The 24,549-nt window shown below is 35.3% G+C and overlaps 1 protein-coding gene across 2 annotated transcripts in view; it reads left to right on the top strand.

The window, feature by feature from the left end:
• LOC148953222 (uncharacterized) overlaps positions 1–24,549 on the top strand; it is an 81,412-nt gene that overhangs the window by 14,879 nt on the left and 41,984 nt on the right. Inside the window, exon 1 of one of the 2 annotated variants that reach the window (XM_089087580.1) lies at positions 23,132–23,281. The exons of the other annotated variant lie outside the window; for it this stretch is intronic. The gene's annotated coding sequence lies outside the window, so the exon portion shown is untranslated. Of the gene's footprint in view, positions 1–23,131; positions 23,282–24,549 lie in introns of those variants that run through there. 2 annotated transcript variants of the gene reach the window in all.

Here is a 24,549-nt window from a genome sequence, read left to right as displayed (position 1 = left end):
TTCCTGTGCTATTTGGGTAGATTATGTTCCTGGCCATGCTATTTGCATAGACCTATACACCTTTTCAAAGAGAGTAAGTATCCCCTAACAATGTCGTTTGGATTCTATGGAAGCTATAGAAAAACATTTCTATGGAAGCTCAACACCTTTTCAAAGAGAGAGAGTATCCCCTCACAGTGTCCTATTGATTCTACGACTTTATGTTCCTTCCCATGCTCTTCTAAAGCACTATGTTCCTTCCCATGCTATTTGGGAACATTATGTTCCTTGGTACTTTTCCAAGCAAAGCGATCGAACCCGTTTTGAAACTAGGTGTGAGTTTGTATAATGCAATCAGACTGGTTTCTGAGGCAACACACACTTTTTGGGGTCAATCACAGAGATCGGAGGCTACTCCATATACGATAACTTGATTAGTAATTGGATTCAAATATAAGGAGTGATTTTAATTGTAGTTCATATTAGTAAGAGAATTGAATTCAGAGAGAATAGTTTATTTGAGACGATATTAGTAAAGAAAATGAGTGGTACATTTACACTATTGGAGCTTGGTGGTAGAGCAGGTAGCAGCAGCAATGATACAAGAGTACCAAACTTGGCTGTGGAAATAAAACTAGGATGTAGACTAAGCCTTGAATGGGATGATATGTATGGTAGATACGTGATATCATTGAGCAAACTTAAATTCGAGGAGCAATTATGCTTTGCTACGAAACTGAAAAATGTGCATATAAATAGACTTCAGGCAGCATTAGATGCACTAGTGAAATGTATTGATGAAAACAAACTGAATCAGTGATTATTATTGTTGTAATTATGCTAAATAAAATTGTTTCTAAATCAAAGATATTTTTCTTTCTATAGTAGGCTAGCATGTATTTTTTTAGAGTAAAAAAAAGAACCCTGGTTAGTCTGAAGTTGGTTGTGAAAGTGTTAGGACTCTAAAAAATAGATAGATTTGAGGAAGAGCGAATCATGGGGAATCTTGTGTATATGGAAAAAAGTTTGATTCTAGATAATGATTTTCTAGAGCTGTCTATTCAAAGGAAGATATTTTCTCAGGGAATGCTTGTTGATATAATGAAAACTGATTCTCCATCATTAGACTATTGCATGAAGCTTTTACGTTGTGGTCTAAATGCATTTACCCAATTTATTGACATATTAATCACGACACAGCAAAATGATATTGTGGATATGCTTTTAAACACTAGCTTAGAAATTTAGGACTTTTTACATGAGAAAGATGGAGTTCAAGGATGATTTACTCCTCTCTCTCTATCCCACTCAATTTGTTGTTGGTTCATTTTGGCGGTGAGAGTGTCAACACATGAAAAAATGTTCCATACATGTCCACTATGCATGTACACACTGGGCAGCTCATCATCATGTGAGAATTGTACAATGATTGATGAGTATGATAAAAAGTGCAGATTTTACAACCTGTGTAAATTCCACAGAGTATATTCTATACAAATTAAAGGTTTTAATTCCAGTCTAGAAGGAATTTATAATTTTCATCCTACACGATACCTGTGCTCTTAGTGAATTGTCACTATGATAAATGTAGTCAGTGGGAAAATACACATTCTGGCATGATGGGAAAGAATGCTAAGCGTAATTTTAGTTTATTGCTACGAGATCTGCATCGTCATTGTCATACATTGTTTAGGGAGAAGGGACCAGTTCAGTAATTCAACTATTGGAACAATAAAAGAATTTGGTTTCTACTTCATCGTTGTGAAGACAATGGCTACTATGATTATAAGCCCACAGATTTTTATTTGGCTGTGACGGAATATGATTCGCCACTTGAGGACACTTTTTGTGACCTTGCTTCAAATAAACAACTTGAAACATGTAAATTCTATTAAATGAATGAGAATAGTATCATTGACTATACAAAGAGATATGACAAGAGTGAAGTTACACTCTACTGTATAAAATGTGACCCTGATATTGCAATACATCAGGATCAGTATACTGTGAAATCGGATAATCTACCTGCATTAGTTGTTCACCACAAATACCAATACCTAGTAGACGATGAAATCTAAAGGGTAGAAAAGTCGTTTTTATGAAGTACATACATTTCTTTTATCAATAAACAGTTGCCCATTCATTTTAGAGCGTTTTATTTGTAAGGCAGTAATATCAATATTAAACACCCTTATAAGTATATATTCCTTTAGAAAGTTATTTAATCAAGGTAATTCAACATAAACGTTGAGGAACCGCTTTTAGGTATAACCATGACATCTGAACATGAAAAAGAGTAGAGGATGAAAGCCGCATGTCTTATCCGTTAAATCCTGTACTCTCCTTTGATTTTGAATACTAGTTTTGCCACTGCTCTCAATAAAGTTGCTGATGTGTGGAGTGTAGAATTTATGTGATAGAACAAGAGGATAAAAAAATTCGATATTCTTCGCTGTTTGAAAGATGCATAGCCAATGACCTGTCTTCAGAGTCGATTGACTGCTATTAACAATGATTAGGGTATTGTTAACACTTGGAATTTTTTCAATGATGTCCGATGGTATGCAATAGGAGTTGTACTGGGACATGTATGGAGCCATACTAAATATGCTGATTATGTGGTTTGTGTTCATGGGGCTAGGTCTAGTAGAACACTGCCGTCGGGTGTGATTTCCCAATAGGTTTCAAAATAACTCAATGATATTAGCGTGATACTCTTAGTGAAAGCCTTAGCAAATGTACTCTCTAAACGTAAATTCCCTGTTCGTACTTTGCTCATATTCTGGGTCCCCAACAAGTCCAAAACAATTACGCCATGATTTTTTGAAAACATTGAATCGGTTATTCCATTTTCAAATAATTGGGAGTCATGATCTAGGGATTGTATGGTCAACTCATACAGAGTTCTATAGGATTTTTTGTCAAATGATAGAGTGTACAGTGGAATACCATTCACTTTGCACACAAGGCTAGATAGACCGAAAAAATTTAAATCATGGGGTGATTCAGTCCAGGATCCAACGGCACTGCCACTCTTCACAAAGACCAAAGCATGTTTTGATGGGATTTCTCCATTGATATTTGATAAATCGGCATAACTACGAGACCCGGTGGCAATGTGACGTTGATTGGTGATCGTATGGGGGACAAGAAGTTTAATTTTGTTGTCATTGGCTCTTAGCTTTCCCACTGCCAATGCAACAGAGCTCATAACCTGTTGTTTTCAGACATGAAGAATTGCCTATGTGATAATGACATTTTCATCGGGTGCTGCAGGAAGTTTTTTTCTCAAAATGAAATTCGATGAGGCTAGTTGCAACTTTATGTTAATCTTAACATTGAGGGGTAACCATTGGGATATATTGAATATCTCATGATTCAATTTTCCAACCAAATGATATTCCTGGGTCACTGCAATAGTTAACTAACCGTCAGTATCAACACCTGATTAATATTCATAGCCCAATGACTGTTCACTCAACTCTTTATATGGTTATGGCGACATCATCATTAATTGTGTATAGCTTGAACAGTTGGATAAATTATTGCTAGTGCTCACCAATGTCCCATTAATAAATATATTACCTTGCTTGAACAGATTGTGTAGAATAGATTTTCCGTAGGAGAGACCATCGGCAGCAGTTGGAGTTGTATTATCTGACTTTTTTTTCACCGCAACATTTAAATCAATAAATGTTGACGACAAATCAATGAAACAGTCTTCATTGGAAAATATTTGAAAGTGTATATTTTCCGAGAGGGGTTGCTGGGGGTGAAATTGTTCATAGTAGCCATACTAGACACTGACATCAAAATTTTCAGCATTGAACAGATTCAATGAAGAACTCATTGATGGATGTGATTCCTTGTGGGGGAGATAAGTCATCTTAAGAGAAGAGATCTTTCTTTGATCTAACAATTTTCTTCTTCTTATTGGTCTTCGTCATTTTATTCCTCGAAGTCCTTGTTGATGTCCTTCGCTTCCCGCCTGGGTAGAAACTGATGAGTAAATGACGCGCACGCATCCTTTTCAACCCCTTCCCATTTTGCTGAGATTTTAATTGCTCACCAACGGCTCTTGCTGAAGATCTAATATTTTAGTTAACACTCTCGTTGAAATTTTTACCCGACCCCTAGTCCTGTAGTGTTGAGGCAGCAAAATTTGATGCAGCAGGTACAAGATATTTTCTGGCAAGGGGTAGTGAAGAACGAAATAGCCTAGCAAACCAGCTACCAAGACCATAGCCAGATATTGTAGTACGCCCCTTGTAATAGTCCAATCCATGACCTATATGACGAGGACTCAGAGCACCAACATAGCAATCGATATCAGGACAGACAAATGGAATTCTTCTATTTTTCATTTTAGGTGCTGTCGCCGATGATGGGTCGAAAATGACATGTAATCACTGATACACCTTTTGTTATTGCTAGAGGATCACCCAATTCACTTCTTAGTGTTAACTGACAGAGTTCCAAATACGAAGTGTTTACAGGAACATTCTGAGGATGCTTTATATTATAGTGATGAACAAGTTCATGGGTTGTTTTTCGTTCAAGAACACGAAAGAGGGGGACTTTTGAATTACCAACTCTCGATGTTTCCACAAAGGATGCATAAAGAAATATGCAAGAGTCCGAGGCGAAACCGGGTGGATAATCAGCAAAAATAAACTTGATCCATCCCATTAACAGTGCCTGCGTTTTTCCCATTGATCATATTCTGTTTAAAGCCCAGAATGTCTCTCAGATTATCATTGAGAATAATTGTTTCATTGTCAACAGGTGAGGTAATGTAAATCCTATTGTGTTCCATTGAATAATTAAAATGGAATGTACCTTTCCTACGATATGAGATTTTTCTATTGATTGCACGACACAAATCCATCATATTACCATATTCTTTATATCTCAATGTAGTATCTGGATAGTCACTAGATTTAAGTGCTTCAACCCATGCAAACTTTACAAAAAGTGACCGGTTAAATGGTATAATTTATATATCATACACACAATCTTTTCTCAGGATGTCACAGGTATTTTTTAGAATAGCGTTGACAAAAGCCACTTACCACTGTCCATTATCGAATTTGACTGCGGGGGAGGGTTTTTTCTAAAAATAACTTGTTTTACACAAACCGTTGTAAATAGGATCGGAGACTTTAAACATAAATGTTACATAGAAACCATTGGGCATTGTCAATATCTTAGTTGTATATATATATATATATATATATATATATATATATATATATATATATATATATATATATATATATATATATATATATATATATATTAGTTGTTCTATTAAATATATTAGTTGTTCTATTAATTCGAACAGTACCACCAACATTGATTTTTTTCTTCACAATCGATTCATTGGAATATTGTTTCAGAAAAGTATCAATTGTATCATGATCAGAATGATGAACTTTCGTTGGGATTGAATTGGAAAATGATTCATGGGGTCGTTGATTATAAATAAACATGATTTTTCCTAAATCATTAATAAAAGCAGGTGTATTTTTTAATGTACAATATCTTGAAATTAAAAGTAAAATAGTTCTTATCAGTCGTTCGGCCAATGCAGCCTTTATAGGACTATGACCACGATAGAGCTGTGTATTATATTTCGCTAGTACTTTTGCGACATGGGGATTAACAAATTCAATACCGCCATCCGTTTGAATTTTTTTTCATACGAATCCTGTTCGAGAATACTTTCTATAGCCTGAGCAACTTCAACACCTCTCTTTGACCGCAATAGAATGGCATAAGCATAGCGACTCAAAACACTGATTGCAAGTAGAATGTACTTGTACGGTGTATTGTGACGTCTTTGAATCTTATCTAGCGTTAATAGATCTGCTTGCATTATATGCAATGGGAAAAAGGCTTTTGTTTTTCGATAACGATTAGCACGAAGCCTATGATTTCTGTGCAGAGTCTAACTTGATTCATTTTGTAGATAGTCGTGTACACTTTTAGTGTGAGCGCCAGAGACCTTGGAAAATATTGTGGGGGAGCTTAGACTTCCCGCCTGGCGGATTTTTTCATAAACACGTTTCAAAACTTCAACCATTCTGAACGCAAATACTCAGTGAAATGTCTGCTACCGTTCCGCATCCTGGTGGTTGGCGGTGGTGGTGGTGACGTTGACTTGATACGTCTTTACTTTTTTCAAGTTATGGGTGTTGTGCTCCTCCTCCTCATTGTCAAATCAATATTTTCACTAGGTGTGCTAGTATTTTCCAAGATTGATTTAAAATCTCCTTCTTCTTCATGTTCATATTTTAATGATGTTGACGACGAGGGTGCATGTTCATTTAATTTTTTTTAGAATTTTCCTATTGCTAATAAGACTTTTGTGGAAGTTTAATGTATTTAGAAAGTTGTATAGATGACTGTCAAATGATAAAAGTCCTGTACGATTTGCAACCATATCGGATATTAGATCATGTAGATTGTAGCTCTCGCCCTGAATTGGAACCCCTTTCCTATTGATGTCAACTTGAATATGATCTTTCCCAATTTCCATGAAATATATTATGCGTCGTTTACTTTGTTCATGATAAGATTGGGGCATTATCTTGCCAATTCTCGACACTATTGAATCCAATTCCTCTTTCTTTAATTGTGTTCCAGCAGCAGTGATAGCAGAAGAAGAATCCTGGGGAGATGGTTTTTTTTGTGATCAATACCACTGGCCTTCGCACGATAGGGCTTATGTTTGTCCACTCGGTGAAGTGCATCTTGAAGTAAAAGCAGTTTTTTATCATCCTCAATATTCTCGGTATCACTGAATTCTCTCAGATTGTCCCCGGAGTGTTCCACGGGCAAGGCACCCATTTTTGTTGAAATCTATTTGTGGCAATTGACCTTATAGATAAAAGTCTTTACGTGTCCTACGATTATTGGCAGTAAAAGTGTGGAAAAATTACCGCCCCCCTGATGAAGACGTTTCCTTTTAAAATTCTCTCCTTTCTTTTTACAGGCCAAGGTACGTACAATGGAACGATGTTGCTTTGCCTGTTGCTTAACTACTTCTGGCAGTTGAGCATTGCCCTCGGTCAAATTTAAACAAAGTTCAGATATTAGATTAATGAAATCATTGTCAACACCATGTTTGAGTTGGGCTTTTCCAAGTGGGTTTTTCGAAGTGCAACGAGCTGAAAATAAACGTCTATGTTCATATGGTTTTTTCAATGTCATGATGTCATCTAGTGGACCTTTTTACTCTTCACGGGGGGATATACTGTAATTTAAGTGTCAAAAATATCTTTTACTACACGCAGATCCTCGGGTGTATTTTGATTAATATCCAATAGGATGTAGCCATAGGGTTTATTAGTTGCCTGATTGTACGCTGAGAGCAGAAATTTAGGTGCCCCGGGGTAAATTTGTTTATTGAGGGTTATTAGCGAGCTAGAATCACGAACAACTCTGTAGATGATATAGTAGGTTCAGTTCAATACAAGTGTTCGCATACATTTGCTCTTATGAAAGAGATTTTGTAGAACTAGATTGACGGAAATCCGCTCATGACGAGAGTAAACAGTAAACAACTATAGCACTTCCTGGGACCATTGTTCAGTAGATAAAGCTATATCTTAAATATTAAACGAAGAGTTTGGTTCAATAAAGCCAAAAACATAAAACTCGTGTATGAACGTTATCTGCACCAGCCCCGATATGGCAATTGCTTTTATTTTATTGTATGACTCCTGCCAAATATTGTAGCAATAGTAGATTTTTTTCGGCTTTTCCACAAACCTTTTATGGCAATTATTAATTATTTTAGTTAAGAGTGTTGTTTTGCCTGACGTCGATGGACCACACAGAAACGATCTGAAGGGTGTTTTAAATTGATACATTTTCCCTTCAACAGTTCACCGACAACTAACTTTAGACTATAGTTATCTAATGACTAAATAATTTCCCTATTAGTACTACTACTACTCCGTTCAGTAATAATGAAAAGAACAAAATCAATAAGTAGTCATATTTCTTGTATTATTAAGATAAAAAAACAGCACTTTACAAATAATAGTTTAAAGAAAAAAAGCAAATTAAACAAGAAAAATACACTTAAGATTTTTTTTAATTTATTTATAAGAAAAAAACATAAACATTTATTTTAAAAATGCACTAGAAAAAAAAGCATTTAAATAAATATATTTTATTTACTTATAAAAAATACAACATTTAATGGAAAATGCACTTAAAATAATATCACTTTTTTTACACCATTTTTAATTTGAATGCAACAACAAGTATATTTACAAAAAAAATCTGCTGTAAGTAAAAAAAAGATACCGTTGGTGGTGGCGCCCCCCACTGGTGGCCGGCCGAAAGGCCCCCCCCCCCCGGGCCTTGAGCCCCCCCCAAGGTTTTGGGAAATTTATCTTATTGGACTTTACTAAAACCGAGACTTTCCCTATGAATAACACATTCGGATGGGTCGGAAGTTAAATAGTGCCCCAGGGGGAGGATACTCACACCGTCTTGACAAACATAGACCTTGTCAGAAATGGTAGTCATGACAATTTATTCAATATTTACAGTGAAGTTCTTGTAGTTTAACTAACGAATTGCCAACAATTTCGCTCCTGGAATTGTATTTTCTACAATACAATTCCTATAAACGTCCATGTCGAAATTCTTATCCACATATTGCGTGGGTACTTCTTTTTAACGTTTTTTTATTTCCTCGTCGTGTGTCAGTATAAAGTACACCTTTGGACTTACAAACATACCACGGGAAATCATATCACTTCCCGTTTCTGATTTTAAAAATAAAAGTTGATTTGGCACCCGACGTTTCACTAGCTCTGGATAGACCTCCCCACTCCAGTTGGTGTAGTCCATCCACGAGCTGATGATTTCACCGTGTGCCAAATCATCAAGTAGGTTTTGAGTTTTTACTTTTAACAGTAGAGAATCTGTGTCCCCGTAGCAGACCTCTACTTGTCCCTTCTCCGGCCACTGTACCCTAGCCACATTGTAGTAGAATTCCAACATGAGCTTTTTAGAGATCTCCAAGATCGCACTGCCTGCAGCTATATTTTTATTCAGGACAATACTTCTTTTTTTTCTATTCAATAGTACCATGTCTGGGCCAAGGATTGTAAAGGAAGTGTAGTTTGGTTCGGCAATAATTCGAGCACATTGTTCAGGATTGGTCACGACGTCACAACGATTCTTATTGCGAACACTTTCACACATTTTACAAAAAGCCGAATTTAAAATGAGCTTATAGATTTCTTTTTCGGCTTTTGTCTGCGCTTCAGAACGTTTCTTTACAAAAGTGTCAACAAACGTTTTCAAATAAGGTTTTTGACTAAAATGGAGGGCTATATGAACCTTTGTGACATTGAAACAGTTGTTGCACATCCATTTTAAAGCCACATGATGTACAACAATATTTTTCTTCGGCAGGAGGTCGGCAATAACTTTTTGTTTTAAAGGTGACCAATGGAATCCCTCCACCTCGACCAAACGTCTGTTGCGGGGGCTCAAAGAGTCCCTAGTCACAGGACTATTGATGCATCGAAAAACCAAATCCTTTACCGAATCGTGAAGCTCAACTGGTATCTCCCCATCAATTTCAAAAAATCATCCAACCGGCTCATTCTCCTCAACACTGTCAATGCTGGGGAAATTGGAGGCTTGAGGGTCATTGAGCCATTTATAGTCATCGCAGGGTAGTGCATAATGAGATATGGCCGAGGGGTAGAGGGAATTCATATCAAGGAACACTGCATCTGATTTTGTCCCCGTCTTCTCTCCAATTGGATCAGTTTCCAAGATACGATCCCCGTGAAAAACGTATCCACCCCTCATTGACCTCTCGATGAACAGGGGCAGATTGATATTAATGATCCGTCCGATTTTTTCACCGCTAATTCTTAGGATGAGGTCCATTACCAGATGAGGAGATGAAAAATAATATCCTAAATCAAGATTAAATGCCTTATATATTTTGTCCGTATTTTTACACATAATGTCTAACAAAGTTAACACATCACTCGACAAATACAGCTTGCAGTAGTCAAAACCATTTATACACCCTCCCACTGCCCACACTTTTTTGGCAAAACTGTATTCATCAGCAGTACACCTACGATCGTGTAGACTGTCGTAAAACGATTCGATCGAGGGAAGAGTTTCCTCGGCGAATCTCGACATGGAGCTGTAATAATCATAAGGATATATGCCCTTGACCGTCAACAAATCATATAAATCATTTGGAAATTGTTGCTTGAGAAGGGGGAAAGCGTTGCTGCCGTCATCTTATTTCTGCACTTGAATTAATTCGCTCAAAGATTTGGGGAAAAACTGAAGGAATCTAAAAAGCGAATTTTATTCGTGTACTCATTGTCGTCTTCAATATATCTCCAAATAAATCCAAAAACAAGCAACTTTTCCGATGATTTAGGAATGATTTTGTAGGAAAAGCTGTCTATCACCTATGCTTCATCCATAACTCCATTTCTTTGAAGATGTGCCATTGCTGGTAGCACATACTTCAGATAATAGTTAGAATTATGTATAAAACCGGAAGAAAGAGTTGCTATTTAATTTTTAAATTACATGAATTGTGAGCCCATCCCCGAAAGTTACTTTTCCCCGTTGAATTGGGGTCAATAAGGTGATTGTGATCCTGAAGAGCGTCTTTCGGGGCAAGATCACCCCTACAAACCCAACAAATTGTCCCCTTTTCTATTGCCCGTTGCTCCTTATCTGATAATGACATTTGGTAGTTGGTGTGACACAATCGTAAAATTGCACCGTTCGCTGTTTTTATTGAACACACCAATAATTTCTCCATGCTACCCTCCTCATCCATAGTAAAAAAAACTCTTCCAATTGCATTTTATTGTTGGGATCGCGTCGGGCATGCGCATAGGAACACGCAACGCGTTTGTGCTCCTTGACTATGTTTGGCCTTGATGCGTCTGATACCTCCAACAGTCTTGACTCACAATCCAAAGATACTTTATCAATATGTAGCCGGGAATTTTGGAAGTTTTTAAATTTTAAAGTAGCTTTGTCTCCTGCCGGCATTTCTATCCTTTGATTGCCATGAAGTTTGCAATATCTCATATGATCCGTGAATATTCATTCAGTTCTAAATGGGGAAAGAAACAAGGGACAATAGTGACGTTCCCCTTTCTGAACACCTTGAGACATGAGTCGACTTATTGCCGTAACGGGGAAAAAATTACCGTAGGAGTTTACATCTTTGGGGGGCTCATAGACAATCCAAACCCAATTTTTAAAATTATCTACCAACGGTGTCCTAACTGAATATAAAACTCCTTTTTTATTCGGTTTCTTTCCCCCATTTACAGATTCTGTGTCGTACTGGAGAACATCCAACCCCAACCAGAGATTTTCATTTGCTTTTTCAAATATGGTTATTTCTTTTAAGGAAACCGGATACTTTCCCTCTAAACAATCGAAATTTACTTCAGGAAAATTGTTTCCACCATTACGTGCAAGTCTGTCGAGATTTTTCATTCATGAATCATTTTTCAATGTTTTATGAGCTGCTGCTAAAAATACATATTTAAAGCATTGCAGCCCCGTTTCAAATTTGAAACCCTGAACCCCTCCTGTATCCGACAAATCTTGGTGGCATTTTATTTTGTTACCCCGCCCTCCCCTCAAAATATTTTTTTAAATCTATTGAGATTCAGATACATATAATCAATGTATAAACTTGTGGACTCACTTCCTTTCTCGTTAAACGCGTCAAAAGTTGATATTAATTAATTAACACAATTGAAAAAGTTAGCCTCAAATTCATTTAGACTAGGGTAAAAAGTTTGTTTGCCGGATGAAAAATGAAAATAAAAAATGTCCCCTGATGTCCCTTTTTGTAAATAAACTTTTTGAGTGACTGAAGCCTTGATCCCCCCTGACCACCCCAATTCTGAATCTGAATCTCAATAAGTGCTCGAATTCGGTCGATGTAGGTATGAAAAACATTGAAAGGATCTGTTAAAATGACACTCCCGTCAACCAGGTTTTCCTCAGGAGGATTAAAATCTACCCTATATGTTTGTAAGTGATCTAGAGCATATTCTAACATATAAAATTCACGTAGTTCCGGGGACAAGATAATATTTTCATGTCCTGCACCTTTTTACACAGGACCTAACTCATCAATAATTAAGTCATCATCAAAAATGTCCCTTGAAACATCAGATCCAACAATTTCCATAAGACTATTCATTTCATTCATTGTAAACTAGAAATCCAGGGGAATAGTAAACGACGTACCTTCACTAATATCATCTGATTGTTCCGGTGAGATTGGACAATTGCCCATGATATTCTGAAGTCCTGGGCCAGGAAAGGCAGTTGTTTTTGTAGCTTCCCCCTGAAGCTAAAATGAATGGATTGAGTTTTTTTTCTTTGAGGAAAGTTTTATCACAATTATAACGAACTATTTATTTTTTTTCTTAGTTGGATTTTGTATTTATATTATTTATCAAACAAATTTTTTTTTCTTAATTAGATTTTTAATCGTATTATTATTTATCAAACAAATTCGTAATAAATGAAAAATTTTGCTTATAGGATTATTTATGATACAAGTGCATAATAAATTACAAATTTTTTTCATAGCACACACACACACACACACACACACTTTGCTTATAGCACTATTTATAAAACAAGTGCATAATAAATTACAAATTTTGTTAATTGCACACACACACACACACACGCACACTTTGCTTATAGCACTATTTATAACAAGTGCATAATAAATTTCTTATTCTGTTAATAGCACACACACACACGCACACACAAACACACACACGCACACACACACACACACACACACACATACACACACAGATAAATTTAATTTTTTCTTACGTTTCCAACAGAAGAGCTGGCCAATGTTTTATACGATGGGTCCATTGTTATAAAAGGGGAAGAATAGAATTCTTGAGGATGTTGAATACTGTCTACCATAGCCAATAAATCATCTAATATCGACATATCCAAATTATCAGGAGACGGTATGCCACCTTCCTCTAAAATAGCTTCAAAATTGAACTCTTCTGTGTCAGTGCTAACCGAGCCAGCATCGAGCTTTGGTTGCTTTCGACTTGATGTTTGAATATCAGAGTCCTGGAAATAAAAATAAATTTAAGTCTTTTCTAGTCACATGTTTACCGGGGTACTAAATAAGTACCATTTTACAACTCGCTCAAAACTTAATTCCCCCCTCCTAGCATTATTTTAACTAAATACTTGATCCCCCCCCCTCACTCCATATATAGTAGCCAAAATAGAGCTTAGTCAATTCTAAATTTCACCATTTTTATGTTATTAATTACAGTGAAAATAATTGAACAGAAAAAAAGCCCCGATAAATATTCACTAGTTTGGTGGGGCATACACAATGCAACGTTTGGTTAATCGCAATAAAGTAAAATAAAAAAAAAATATTTGTCAAGGAGGTATCATTAGCAATAACCTATTTCTCATGAAGCATTTCAAACCTAGTCACATGTTTTTACCGGGTACTAAATAAGTACCATTTTAACACCTCCATCAAAACTTAATTCCCCCCTCCTAGCATTATTTTAACTAAATACTTGCCCCCACCTCACTCCATATAAAGTAGCCAAAATAGAGCTTAGTCAATTCTAAATTTCACCATTTTTATGTTATTAATTACAGTGAAAATAATTGAACAGAAAAAAGGCCCTGATAAATATTCGTTAGTTTGGTGTGGCATACACAATGCAACGTTTGGCTAATAGCAATAAAGTAAAATAAAAAAAATATTTGTCAAGGAAGCATCATTCGCAATGACCTATTTCTAATGAAGCATTTCAAACCTAGTCATATGTTTACCAGGTACTAAATAAGTACCATTTTACACCTCCCTCAAAACTTAATTCCCCCCCCCTAGCTTTATTTTAACTAAATACTTGCCCCCCACCCTCACCCCATATAAAGTGGCCAAAATAGAGCTTAGTCAATTCTAAATTTCACCATTTTTATGTTATTAATTACAGTGAAAACAATTGAACAGAAAAAAGAAAACCGATAAATATTCACTAGTTTGGTGTGGCATACACAATGCAACGTTTTGGCTAATAGCAATAAAGTAAAATAAAAAAATATTTGTCAAGGAAGTATCATTAGCAATAACCTATTTCTAATGAAACATTTCAAACCTAGTCATATGTTTACCAGCTACTAAATAAGTACCATTTTACACCTCCCTCAAAACTTAATTCCCCTCTCCTAGCATTATTTCAACTAAATACTTGCCCCCCCCCCCCTCACCCCATATAAAGTCGCTAAAATTGAGCTTAGTCAATTCTAAATTTCACCATTTTTATTTTATTAATTACAGTGAAAATAATTTAACAGAAAAAAAGCCCGATAAATATTCACTAGTTTGGTGTGGCATACACAATGCAACGTTTTGGCTAATAGCAATAAAGTAAAATAAAAAAAATATTTGTCAAGGAAGTATCATTAGCAATAACTTATTTCTAATGAAACATTTCAAACCTAGTCATATGTTTACCAGCTACTAAATAATTACAATTTTAAACCTCCCTCAAAACTTATTCCCCCCTCCCAGTATTATATTGGCCATAACAAGACTCTTTTTCTTACCAATCTATGCCATCGTTAGATAATTCATTAGTAACGAAAGTGGCAAAACCCTCCATTGAGCGCCGCCCCCTTCAATTCCACAATACACAGTCCCAAAAGAGGACAATTATAGATCTTTTTCAATTATATATGACATGCTAGATAATTGCTATCTGTTGCGAACGCTACTTTACCCCAGATATACCTGGATACTTAAAAAAACCAACAAAGAGAAAAATCTAAAAAAAAAAAACAAACGAGACTGTGGCCAGTGGAGAGAAAAGAAAAGACAAATGCAAAACAACGCGGATATTTTGCTTGTATCCAAACAAGGCGTCTTCAGCACGAAAGAAACACAAGAAGAACAGGATAAAAAAAAAACAAAAAAAAATGAAAACCAATAAAACCACCACCAAAAAAAATGTACAATTGGTGCAAACTGATCCACGTAGGGAAAAGATGCTATTATAGAGTTACTTCAGTGAGGACACCAGAGTAACTGAGGGAAAATAAAAAAACTGTAAATTACTTTAATTATTCTGCTGCGAAATAATCCTTTTGTTAGCTACTACTGAAGCAAATCGTTTTGGTCTAGCAGGTAAAATAGTCCCCTGGTGATTATTTAAAATCTTAACTCCCTTATTGACTGTTGATTCACTCTTTAGAAGGTTATCATAAATTGGGTCAATATTTAAATTACCTGAGACCAAAGATCTTGGGTGCTGAACAATCCCTAAAATAATATTTGTTATAAATCTGTGGGGTAATGTGAAAATTATTTTTCTATGACTCCAATTCCTTTCTTTTTGATTTTAAATATTTATCTGTAGGATCAAAATCAAGTTTTTTGTATGTAATAGTGTCAGAAATAATGAATTTCATTTGATTATTATAGTCTTCAGTGTTCATAATTACGATCGTGTTTCCCTTGTCGGCTCTGGTGATACTAAGGAATTTATCCTTTTTCAAATCTGAAAGTATTTTAATGTCATTTTTTTGTGAAATGTCTTTTTCAATTAAGCTCATATTAAAGGTGTTTAGTTTGCTTACGATCTCGGCTCTAATTTCTTGAGGAGTATCAACTTTATCTATAGAAGCCATAATTCCTGACTCCACCTTTGAAATTATTTTTGAATAGGAGATTGGTGTTGGAAAACAGAACTTAGAACCCTTCGACAAAACTGCTTCCTGTTGAATATTAAGAGGTTTAGAAGACAAATTCTTAATTGCTGGACCCAGACGATGACGAGGATAAAAAACATCTGAATCTTAGAACTTCTCAAACAAAAGTTTATTCAACTTGTCAACCAAACGAACCTTGGACAAATGAAAATCATGGCAAAAAGACCTAATGGCCATTTCCTTAATTTGCATAAAAATGTCAGATGGAAGGTTATTCCTTAAAAGGGTTTCAACAGAATTTAAGTCCTTAGACAGTTGAAAACGTCTCTGTTTCTGTTCATAAATTATGTGATTTAAAGCCATTAGGCTTAATTTGTTTTTTAATTTTGTTTCGTTTTCAGTTCCAAAATGGGTACACATTTTGAAAGATTTCGGAATCACTGATTCCTTCATGGAATGTTTAAACAAAATTTGTTTATTTAACAAATTTGCATGTTTTTTAACCAAAGAAAAATAATAGTTGACAGAAGCAGCTAATTGTTGCCCTTAAAATTGAAAAATTAAATATATTAAGCCTAACTGGCCAGCAATGACAAAAACCAACAAATAGAAAAATCTAAAAAAAAAAAAACAAACGAGACTGTGGCCAGTGGAGAGAAAAGAAAATACAAATGCAAAACAACGCGGATATTTCGCCTGTATCCAAACAAGGCGTCTTCAGCACGAAAGAAACACAAGAAGAACAGGGTAAAAAAAAGCAAGATAAAACTAAAAACCAATAAAACCACCACAAAAAAAATGTACAATTGGCGCAAACTGATCCACGTAGGGAAAAGATGCTATTATTGTAGAGTTACTCCCGTGAGGACACCAGAGTAACTGATGAAAAATAAAAAAAACTATAAATCACTTTAATTATTCTGTTGCGAAATAATCCTTTTGTTAGCTATTACTGAAACAAATCGTTTTGATCTAGCAGGTAAAATAGTCCCCTGGTGATTATTTAAAATCTTAACTCCCTTATTGACTGTTGATTCACTCTTTAGAAGGTTATCATAAATTGGGTCAACATTTAAATTACCTGTGTCTCTATTTATCGAAAGGTTAGCGAAAATATGTTTTTTTATTGCTATGGCTTCCCTCGCCCATTGAGTGTAACCCTTATCATTTGAAATAGCTAAGGCTTCATCAAATTTTACAAAATGATCTGGTTGAAACCAAATATGCTCTGTTAAAGCTGATACAAAAGTTTCTGGAGGCTTGCTTAATTGTAGGGTTTTTTCTATTGAATTTCTGTGTTCAATAAACCTTTCAACAAATTGTTGGTTAGTCCTACCAATATAGAACTTCCCACAAGAACACGGAATTTTATACACCCCGCTTACTAAATTTCCCCGGGTTAAATCCTTACCAGAACTAAAAAAACTACCCATTGGCCTCAACGATTGGAAACATGTATCAATACCAAATTTACGTAAAACCCGTGAAAGTTTCTCACCCAAACCAGGTACATATGGTAATGACATGTAACTTTTTGAAACATCTAAATCTAAAGACTGAGAAACCCCAATAACCCTACTATCATGTTTAACCCGTCTATTTTCAATTAATTTGTCAATGAACTTATTTGGGTAACTATTACAAAACAAAATATCCCTCAAGTATAACAATTCCGAATTCAGAAATTCCTGGGAACAAATTCTGAGGGCTCTATCCACTAATGAAATTACAACCCCCCGTTCTACTAACTTTCGGTGGGAAGAATGAAAATTCAAATACCAATCCTTGTGTGTTGGTTTTCTATAAATCGACGAAACTAAATGAAGATCCCTTATAATTCATTAAATATCCAGAAAAGTTAATTTATTATTATCCTCAAACTCAACTGTAAATTTAATATAATCATCAAAACTATTTAAATGTTTACAAAATATGTCTAAGGAGTCCAATCCATGTTTCCAAAAGCACACCACATCATCCATGATCCTACCCCAGAATCAAGGGGAGATTCTAAAACTGTATAGCGTAGGTTTCAATGGCATCTATGAATAGATTTGCAATAAAGGAGAAAGAGAAGCCCCATAGGTAACCCAAAAATTTGTCTATAAAAATCCCCTCTAAAACCAAAATGAAAAGAAAATTCATTAACTAGAATAATTTTTCTCATAATAACTTTAATATCCAAACTGGCTAAAGTCACATCTTGTATTAAATCAAAGTGTTATTCTAATTTACTTTTTAAAATGTCCTCTCACCTTTTTAAATCACAATTTGAATACATGGACACAACATCGAAACTAAAAAGAATTGAACTGTCCTCCAACGTGAAATTTTGCAATTTATTAGTAAGATCAGTCGAATTTTTCAAATATGATTTTAGTGTTTCCAAAAGTGGACGCAATGCTACCGACAACCGTTTTCCTAATTTTGAAACAGGTGACGGAAAAGTTTACACAATGGGGCAGAGGGGGGCTCCAGTCTTATGAATCTTAGGTAGACCATAGATCTCGGGTGCCGAACAACCCCTAGGATAATATTTGTCATAAAACTGTGGGGTAATGTAAAAATCATTTTTCTATTATTCCAATTCCTTTCTTGTTGATTTTAAATATTTATCTGTAGGATCAAAATCAAGTTTTTTGTATGTAATAGTGTCAGAAGTAATGGATTCCATTTGATTATTATAGTCTTCAGTGTTCATATATACGATCGTGTTTCCCTTATCGGCTCTGGTGATAATAAGGAATTTATACCTTTTCAAATCTGAAAGTATTCTAATGTCATTTTTTTGTGAAATTGTCTTTACCAATTAATATCCCCTCACAATGTCGTTTGGATGCCATGGATGCTATAGGAAAACATTTCTATGGAAGCTCTACACCTTTTCAAAGAGAGTGAGTATCTCCTCACAAAGTCGTATGGATTCTACAACTTTATGTTCCTCCCCATGCTATTCTACGACTTTATGTTCCTTAGCATGCATCAACTGATATGGACGGTACAAGACTTGGCAGACATATTTTTTTAAGTTCAATAACCAAAAACTAGAAATCGTCAAATTGCGTATTCAAATGTGGTCTCATTCTAAATAGCATGGCCAGGAGCATAATCTACCCAAATAGCACAGCAAGGAACATAGTCTACCCAAATAGCACAGGAAGGAACATAATTTACCCAAAATATAAGGCCATGCGAGGGGATACTCACTATCTTTTAAAAGGTGTATAGGTCTATGCAAACAGCATGGCCAGGAATATAATCTACCCAAATAATACAGGAAGGAACATAGTCTACCCAAATAGCACAGGAAGGAACATAATCTACCCAAAATATAAAGCCATGCGAGGGGATACTCACTCTCTTTGAAAAGGTGTATAGGTCTATGCAAATAGCATGGCCAGGAACATAATCTACCCAAATAGTACAGAAAGGAACATAGTCTACCCAATTAGCACAGGAAGGAACATAATCTACCCAAAATGGAACGTACTGCTCTACTTTGGCTTTCTCGAAATTTTGTTCTGACATAACTTACGAGTTAACTCACGTAACGAATTTCTATATTCGTATGTTTTTATTACGTATATTAGGGAGTTCGCTCCCTATTCAATATCTCGCTCTTTACGCTAAGTTCGAATTTTGTTCGAAACCCCTCAATCACAAAGACTGTTTAATTAGAATAGATAGATCTTTTGAAAGTATTAAAAAACTTTAGCGTAAAGAGCGAGGTATTAACTAGGGGGCGAACCCTCTCATATACGTAATAATTTCTGTTTGTTTTAAGTTTTAATGTTGCTCCTTATTTTCAATTGATAAAAACTTGTTTTTTTATTTAATTTCTGATCGTTTTTTAAATAATGCTGGGAAATCTGGCGCCCCTTCATGGAAATGTTCCTTCCCCCAAGGAAATATCCTCCACGGAAAGATCCTCTCCCGTAACCCCTACTCCAACCCTGAAACCCCCCTCTATAAAAAAATTCCTTCTGAAAACACCTGCACATGTCCAAGAAACCAAGGCTCAAATTAAAAAATGGGCAAAGTTTATAACTTTCAGCCCTTCCCCGGGAATCGTGGTGGATTAAGTCACCTTAGAAGACATTTTCATCAGATTTTCGACTAAGCTAAACCAAAAAGAGCATCTCAAAATTTTTATTGGGTGACTTCGGGAAAAAAATGAGCGTGGGAGGGGTCCAAGTTGCCCTCCAATTTTTTTTGGTCACTTGAAAAGAGCACTAGAACCTTTAATTTCCATTCGAATGAGCCCTCTTGCGATATTCTAGGACTTCTGGATCGATACGATCACCCCCGGGAAAATCAAAAAAAAAAAAAAAATAAATAAATAAATAAACACGCATCCGTGATCTTTCTTCTGGCAAAAAATACAAAATTTCACATTTTTGCAGATAGGAGCTTGAAACTTCTTTAGTAGTTTTCTCTGATAAGCTGAATCTGATGGCATGAGTTCCATTAAAGTTCTGTGACTTTTATGGGCTGTTTCCCCCTTTTTTCGAAAATAAGGCAAATTTTCTCAGACGGGTAACTTTTGATGTGTAAGGCTAACCTTGATGAAACTTATATATTTGAAACTAGCATAAAAATCTGATTCTTTTGATGTATCTATTTCGGTTACTATCGAGCCGGGTCGCTCCTTACGTACAGTTTGTTACCACGAACTGTTTGAAAAGAGATTTTTTTTCAATTGAAAGTAAAACTGGAATAAAACAATGTCTATTTGATAAATAAGAAGTATTATCCACGCCTAAAATTGTTATTTTTATGAAACAAATGGATATTTGACACACAAATCTCTCTGTAAAATATTTTGTTTTATATTTTCAATTAACAACTTATCATGTTTTGATTTTAATCATCATAGGTTTTTTTTCTAATTTACACCCCAGAAAAAATTACATAAACTGTTTCCAAGGAAAGCTTACAAATGCTAAAAAAAAGCCTCCACAAAACTATTAAGACGACTGGTACAGCATTTCTATTTGAGTACAAGCTATATAATGAAAAACATAAATTTCGGCCACAGATTTCGGCAGAAACGTATTTTAGCTTTCTTTTACCGAAATTTCTGTAATTGATCAGAATAAATACATCCATATTCTTAAACACTGACTTTTAGGACCAGACAATCATTTCTTTTTTTTCTTTATTATGAAGTTAAAAATATCTGGCACCCAGTAACTGTCATTTGCTAATTGAAAATTTGATTTTCAAAACTTGTTCTCTTTCTGCTGTTAGTTATTTAGCTACCACCGAAGTCTTTTAAGGAACCAACATGTTCTTATGTGTGGCCTCTTCTGAACTAAACGTTATAATTAAAAAGAGCACTATACTATTTGATTCCCTATTGAATACTGTTTCCATATATATACGGAACATCGCTGATTTTTGTGGTTTGCATTTTTTTGTATTTCTTTCTCATCGACAGCTGGTTCATGATGCGAAACAATGCCAATTTAAAAACAAAAAAATCAGCAAAGTGTTATATATAGCTTACGGCTAAATATGACACTAATTATGGGAGGAGGCTGGGACATAATTGTCATGGTAGCTACCATTATGTTTGGAAATGGTGTTCAATAGAAGAAAGAGGAGTTCTACTCTTCCGTTATTATAGTGTTTACTTCAGAAGAGGCCAGGCCCGAAGGTATCACCTAAATACTATGAATACTAACAGCATATCACCATAGCACCAAATCACCCTACGTACACTCTTACTCCATTTTAATCTATTCAAAGTCTCTCTCTTCATACCCTCCCGAGAATTTTAATTACTCTTAAAACTTCCTTGCAATACCCGTCCACCCCATTCGAGAATGATCTGCTTATCGTTTGGCCCTAGATAGTTGGACGACAATGACGATCTTTCCCAATCTTGCATCCTTCTTTCGCAAAACGCTTCTTACCCATCTTAACCTTTCTCTCATTAAAGCACTAGAAAGTGGGATTGAATCACATTTTTCGTCCATCTTACTGTTCGAGATACGGTTATTCAATCGGGTACCCAAAACAATCCGTTGTCAATTTCTCTGGAAAACATCTAGCAAATCCTCCTCCGTCTTTCAGAGCGCCCATGCTTGAGAACTGCACTTGATCACCGTCATCACTGTAGCTTCCAATATTCTAATCTTGGTTCGCAGACTCATCTCCTATTCTTCTAAACTTTTTCCCACTTCAAAGAAAAATCTGGGCCTGGAATTTGCATAAGCAAAAAAGATGAAATCGTGCTAAAATTCGTGGCCACGGCAACCACGGTGGTGGCTATAATTCGGTTTCTTTCGACATTCAGCTGAAAAAACATGTCTAACCAGGGGTTCCCACTGATGCGATATCACGCAAAACGGCCCTTTTTGCGTGACTCGTCAAATTTCTTCCGTTTTTTGCTGCAAGTTTCTGCTTCACAATGGTTCAACGGCTGCGTTCAAATATTTCTATCGAGCTGTTGAAAATCGCATCCGTTATTTTAAATTGAAAGCATCGTAGAACCATAAATTGCAAGTAACTGAGAAACTAAACATGTTTGTTAAAAGTTATCCATTAATATTTGACAAACAACATGATGATGCTGTCCTTTCAATGGTACCCTTGCATTATATGGGCCTTTCTAAAAAGTCAAGTATGGTTAATGCTAATGAAATAAAATAAAGTAGGATGAATATATAATAGTTTAAAAACAAATTTGGGCTAAATATTTGCACATTAGGGGGGTGGGGTGGGGGGGGGGGTAAAACAGAGTATATATTAAATACGTAACCTAACCTAACCTAGGTACCTTCCCTCCCTTAAACCCCAAAAAAACAACAGTTTAAATTTCGTATACGCAATAAAAACCACGCTATGCATTGTAATACTCTATGGCGGTTAGCCCGTCAAAACCGGTTTTTTCGTGACTGATTTCTTTGTAAAGGCCCATATAATGCAAGAGTACCCAAAATTTTAATAGGCGAGTCCTGGGGGGATTCTTACAAGGAAATTAGTCAAGGTGATAAGACTTATATTTTTCATTAGGCATAGTTAGCCTAGACTATTACAGGTAAGCCTTCTGAATATTTTCCTTGGCTTCTAGAATTTGATTTAGCCTATCCCTATGCATATGCTTTTAAAATATATCATAGTATATTTGCGGTTCAACGGCTGTAGTGAACCGTTTCTGTGTGAACATTTTTGTGATTTTCCTGCATCCGCTATCCATGAGTCGTTTTGCGTTAAAAAAACAACTACAAAAAAACTCACCAGTGGGAACCAAATGTAGCAGCACCGGGTATAAATGACTGCTATTTAATAAAGCCGGTTCTACATTCAAGTTTTTCTATTTCTTTCCATCTCTTTTTCCTCACTGATTTCAAATTAAAGAGCAATGACCGGAAAAGTGACTACTAAAGTTTACGAAGTAAAGTGTGTCCAAGAGATCAGTTTCTTAGCATGTTAAGTTAATTTTACTTTCTGTTAAATTAGAAAACAATGTGATTCGTACATTTGGATGAAGTTGTGCTTTAATACCTTTGGCGTGCTCAGTTCAGAATTTGTGAGTATAAAAATGATAACAAATGCTATTTTGTTTTACATTTGCTCTTGGTTCAAAATTAACATTTACCCTTCAATTTTCATACAGAAATGCTGCAACCTTTGCGTAATTTTATCGTATATCTGGCAAAACTTTAAAGTTAAATTTACAAACAAAGGTTACTTATAGGACAGAAATCTTACAAAAAAAAATACTAATCGATTCTCCAATCAATGACCTTTCAAAATAATGCCGTCGCTATTCCCTCGCTACTCCTCCTCATATAGCCCTATGCTACATGCCCCCCCCCCCCCCAGATACATCCATAAACTATATATAAAAGTTCGCCTATTTCTTTTCAAATTGGCTTCTTTTTTTCAAATCGAAGTAAAGAGCACAATTATAAACCTTAACTAACGTAAATCATCACGTTTAATAGCAAGAAAAGCTACTCTCTTTCTCAATTCCCCAGTCTTTACAATAAAATATAACTAGTGTCTTAAAAAAATATAAATACGACAAACGGGTCTATGGCCAGTAAATGAAAACGAAGAAAAAAAAAACAAATATTTCACTCGTATCAAACAAGGCGTCTTCAGCGCAGAAAAAAAAAATAAACTATAACTAAAAAATATATATATAACTAAAATAGACTCACCTAAAAATAGAATACATAATTGGTTAAAATTTACAATTTGGAGCTACCTTCGTGAAGCCACCTCGCAAAAGTAATTGGATTAAACCTTTTAAAATAACAAATGAACAAGGAATAAGTTATTGCGACATAATTTTATGCAAAGCTTTTGAAGCTGCTATTCGCTTAGGTTTATTACTTGAACTAACACCTGGGACATTTTGCAATACTTTATTTTTATTTTTAAATATGGGTTCCTTTTTTAAAATAGTATCATAAATAGGATCAATATTTATAATCCCAGTATCTCTATTAATTGATAAACCTGCAAAAATATGTTTTTTAATTTCTAATGCTTCAAGAGCCCATTACGTGAAACCTTTATCATTGAAAATGGCTGTTGCCTCCTCGAACTCCACAAAATGGTTCGAATTAAAAATATATGTTCTGCTAAGGCTGAAGTGAAACTGTCTTCAGCCTTAGCAGAACATATATTTTTTAATTCAGACCATTTTCTGCAGTTCCAGGAGGCAACAGCCATTTCCAATAATAAAGGTTTCACGAAATGGGCTCTTGAAGCAATGGAAATTAAAAAACATATTTTTGCAGGTCTATCAATTAATAGAGATACTGGGATTATAAATGTTGATCCTAT

The sequence above is a fragment of the Artemia sp. Qi Xiang Cuo genome, chromosome 4 (assembly GCF_049724085.1).
Source record: "Artemia sp. Qi Xiang Cuo chromosome 4, ASM4972408v1, whole genome shotgun sequence".
Lineage (NCBI taxonomy): Eukaryota > Metazoa > Arthropoda > Branchiopoda > Anostraca > Artemiidae > Artemia > Artemia sp. Qi Xiang Cuo.
This window is presented reverse-complemented; position numbering and strand designations above follow the sequence as displayed.